General features: G+C 44.0%; 1 pseudogene; it reads right to left on the bottom strand.

Annotated features, from left to right (window-relative positions):
- Positions 1 to 2,189: 2,189 nt before the first annotated feature.
- LOC126237778 (5S ribosomal RNA) lies at positions 2,190 to 2,307 on the bottom strand (annotated as a pseudogene).
- Between the last annotated feature and the right edge of the window lie 2,492 nt (positions 2,308 to 4,799).

The raw sequence follows: 4,799 nt of genomic DNA, 5'->3' as shown, positions 1-4,799 counted from the left end.
TCTTCAATCCAGCCACACAGCTGGTCTGATATTGCGTAGGCTCTTACTTTGTTTATCAGGCGACAGTGCGGAAGTGTATCGAACGCCTTCCTGAAGTCAAGGAAAATAGCATCTACTTGGGAACCCGTATCTAATATTTTCTCTCTTGATAACATGGACGTACAGCTTAGCCGTTATGTTGTGCCAATGAAACCACAGACGTTTAGGGAAGGTAATGGTTTTCGAATAGCAAACTTCGAGCATCACGTTACTCGCTCGTCGCTGCAATTCGGTTAACAAATGTTATGGTGTAGTCTCCAAAGTACGACCGAAACGGGACCGCATAAGTAATCATGCTCCGCTTAGGTAATGCTGAAAGCTCTGCTGCTACTGCATCATCATTTGACAGAATTTCTTTCAGCACCTTTCAGCATAATCAATTACTATTTCTTCTGTGTGAATTTCTCTAACTGACTCTGCAGTGACCACCGGTTGAATATCCTGTAAAAGTTAAACAGCTTAAGAGCGCTTTGGCACTCGGTTACCGTCTTGACTGATTGAGTGAGCTTCGTGTAACTACAACTGTGGGTTTCACTCAACAACTCCCTCAGACCGATTCTTGAAAGAATCGAATAACCATGAATAAAACAGCACCATTTTAAGGAAGCTAGTTTTTCACATATCTCAATGATTATGACGTCACATCTCCTGAACTATGTGTCGTATAATGACATAATTTTTCCATGTACATTTAGTGATACATATAGATACCGTCTACAAAATGTTTCCGAACAGTTATTGTTAAAGAAGTAATAAATTAAAAAGTCTCAACTTATATAGAAGTATTGTTGTTGTTGTTGTGGTCTTCAGTCCTGAACTGGTTTGATGCAGCTCTCCATGCTAATCTATCCTGTGCAAGCTCCTTCATCTCCCAGTACCTACTGCAACCTGTATTAACTCCTCGAATAACGAAGTGTATTTATCGAATGTGTGACGTTTGAAGCCACTTAGTGTTCTCATTCTCAAATACTAGCTGAATATTGTCTTTCTGCGCTATGAGCTACGCTTCCTCAAGACGAGTGGATTCAAATGGTTCAAATGGCTCTGAGCACTACGGGACTTAACATCTGTGGTCATCAGGCCCCTAGAACTTAGAACTACTTAAACCTAACTAACCTAAGGACATCACACACATCCATGCCCGAGGCAGGATTCGAACCTGCGACCGTAGCAGTCGCGCGGTTCCGGACTGAACGCCTAGAACCGCTAGACCACCGCGGCCGGCGAGTGGATTCAATACATACTTGAAGATACAACTCAACACGTCGCACTTAACAGAAGAAAATCGACAGATTTAAAGATAATGTCCGGGGTACCCCAAGGAACTGTTATAGCACCCTTATTGGTTGGATGGTTGATTTGGAGGAGACTGAACAGCGAAGTCATCGGTCCCATTGGTGAGGGCAGAAGTCGGCCGTGCTCTTTAAAAGGAACCATCCCGGCATTTGCCTGAAGCGATTTAGGGAAATAACTAAAAACCTAAATTAGGATGGCCGGACGCGGGTTTGAACCGTTGTCCTCCCGAATGCGGGTCTAGTGTGCTAACCACTGCGCCACCTCGCTCGGTGACCCTTACTGTTTAGAGCGTATATTGGGTGGTCAGAAACAGTTTGAAAAATTGTAATGATATTGCAGGGTAGGCTGTGGTGAGAAGTGATTGTCAACAAAAAAAAATTGCTACGTTGAGCCGTTTCCAAGTTAATTAACATAGAATTTGCGCGCAAGTTCAAGCGGCCCGTGGTCGCCAAACGTCTTCTACGATTAACTTTTGGTTTCCTAAAGCCTGACAAGAGAGTGATGCAAAAATTGGGCACGGGGTGGTAGTAAGGATCGAACCCGAGCAACAGGATAAGCAGACCCGTGCACTATCATCAGAAAAAATTGATATTAATTACATCTGGCGGGCCGCTTGAATTTTCGCCCAACGGCCCTGTTTGCTAACTAAACTAAACTACTCCCGAACGGGCCATAAAGGCCCAAAGGTACCGACCAGCCGCCGAGTCATCCCACGGGCGTCACCGGATGCGGATATGGAAGGGCACGTGATCAGCACTCCGCCGTCCCGGCCGTATGTCAGTTTCTGAGAGAGCCGCTAATTCTCAACCAAGTAGCTCTTCATTTTGCCGCACAAGGGCTGAGTGCACCCCGCTTGCCAACAGCGCTCGGCAGACCGGATGGTCACCCATCCATTGGCTACCCCAGCCCGACAGCACTTAACTTCGGTGATCTGAAGGGAACCGGTGTTATCACCGCGGCAAGGCCGTTGGCCTGTTTGCTAACAGTGCTATTCAATTCCGTAGCGACAGAACGAATTGCATGCTTTTCTTAACAACTGTTTCTCAGCACAACCTACCTTGCAACACGCTTTCAAGTTTTTCGGACTGTTTCTGACTACCCTATATATGAAGTAGCGTCTGAAGCTCTTTAAGACGGTTCGCAGATGATACGCTTGTCGATAAGCAAAGTAGCAACACCAGAAGACAGCATAGATTTTCAGAATTGCCTACGGAGGATTGATGAATGGTGCAGGCTCTGACAGCTGACCTTAAACTTAAATAACATATTGCCCATACATAGGAAAAGAATTCCACTACTGTACAACGACACTGTTCATGTTAAAATGCTGGAAACAATATCTAACTTATCTAGGACTAGCTATCCACAGTTACCTTAAGTTGGATGACCACATGAAGCAAATTTCGGGACAAGCAGATGCCAGACTGAGAGTCATAGCAAGAACGTTAAGGAAATGTAGCAGATCCACGAAAGGAGTGGCTTACGAGGCGCTTCGTCGACCAACTCTTGAGTATTGTTCATCAATCTGTCTCTCTTACAAGCTAGGACCGATAGAAGAGATGGAGAAGATCCAAAGAAGAGCGGCGTCTTTCGTCTCTGTTTCGTTTATCATGCACGAGAACGTTACAGAAACGCTCAACGAACTCCAATGGCAGACGCCGCCGGCCGCGGTGGTCTAGCGGTTCTAGACGCTCAGTCCGGAACCGCGCGACTGCTACGGTCGCAGGATCGAATCCTGCCTCGGGCATGGATGTGTGTGATGTCCTTAGGTTAGTTAGGTTTAAGTAGTTCTAAGTTCTAGGGGACTGATGACCACAGACGTTAAGTCCCATAGTGCTCAGAGCCATTTGAACCATTTTTGGCAGACGCTATGAGAGAGGCGTTGTGCATCACAGAGAGGTTTACTGCTGGAATTTCGAGAGAATACTTCCCCGGAAGAGTCGATCAATATATTAATTTCTCCCGCATAAATCCGTGAAATGACCAAGACGAGAAAATACCGAAAATAGAGCCAATGCGGAGGCTTGCCGACAGTCATTCTGTGCACCCACCACTCCTGAGTGGAACAGGGAAGTTGGAATTTGTTAGTTGTACCAGAAGTACCCTTCAGACACCATCAGGTGGCTTGCGGAGTACTGATGTAGATGGAGATACACACGGTCTAACTTTGCCACTTATTGTGTTAATCCTTAAACTTATAATCCTTAAACGTATAAACTTTTAAATTCGGTTAGAAATTATGTAAAATACTGAAAATAAAATTTTTTGCTGCTCCTGCAATCCGTCAAATAGGCAACCTGCGAATGGAACTGGGTGATCATTTTAGACAGTCAGTAATATAGAAGTTTATTTGAGTCTGTCGACAACTGTTGCTGACATAGCGTCGTGATCTGCTCACTTGTCTTTAATTTCTGCTAGTGGCTTGGTCAGAATACAGCGATTAAGGGAGAGGTCAAGTTTAATTATGCCTGCATGAACGAAGAGAAAGGCCTTTTACTATAGTAAGACACAATAAGAACTTTACTTTCTCTGGTTATTTTTGTCGTGATTGTTTACCGAAGAGTGTCCGGTAGGGTGTAACGTAGTATCCGAATATTCTTCGAACATATGCTCTTGGAATTTTAACAGCAAATCCCTCCATCACACACGCGGCACACCGTTTCTATAGCATCCTCTGCCGCTGTGCCAATCTACGCCAATCTCCTTTTTTACGTCTCCACTTAAGACACCGACAAACGAAAGTGTTTTAAGCACTTACTACCCAGTGTTACGTTAATGGCGCACGTGACACCACTGAACTTCTATTGAGTTTATTGACAACAATGAACTTCTATAAAATTGTTATGCTTATTCAGGGATTGTTGAACACCTCTTCTTTACTGACAACAATTGGCAAAAGAGTTTATATATTTTTACTACAGACAGAATATCATCACACTATGGATTTACAATTAAGTATAACAATTAAAATATTTTCTCAACCAGGTTCAAGAACTGTAAATAGTTTCTTAATAAAAAAAAAGTAGTATGACATGTTATACGAGGGTTGGAACTTTAATAGTGGCAACTATTTATTTACAGCTCCTACAAAATAGGACCTTCAAAGTAGTCACCAGCATTGTGTATAATCCGTTGCCAGCGATGTGGAATCGTATGATACTCTTAGCAGTGCCAGTTGTGTTGACAGTTCGCTCTGCGCGGTCTATTGGCCGACGAATTTGTAGCAGTTCTGAAGCGAATGCCGTGAAGTGTTTCCATCAGTTTAGAAATCTAGTTGAGCTCACGAGGGCTTAAGTCAGGGCAGTGCAGTAGGTGGTATAGCACTTAGCAGACCCATCAGTCAAACATATCAGTATCAAACAGGTCATTCTGGAAACATCAGTAACAGCTTGCACTGTACGTGCTTGAGCATTGTCCTGCAAAATGATGGTCAGTTCCCGCAGAAAGTGTCATCACTTCTGTCT

This window comes from Schistocerca nitens, chromosome 2 (assembly GCF_023898315.1).
Source record: "Schistocerca nitens isolate TAMUIC-IGC-003100 chromosome 2, iqSchNite1.1, whole genome shotgun sequence".
NCBI lineage: Eukaryota > Metazoa > Arthropoda > Insecta > Orthoptera > Acrididae > Schistocerca > Schistocerca nitens.
Note: the sequence above shows the minus strand (reverse complement) of the source record. Positions and strands in the feature narration are given on the sequence as shown.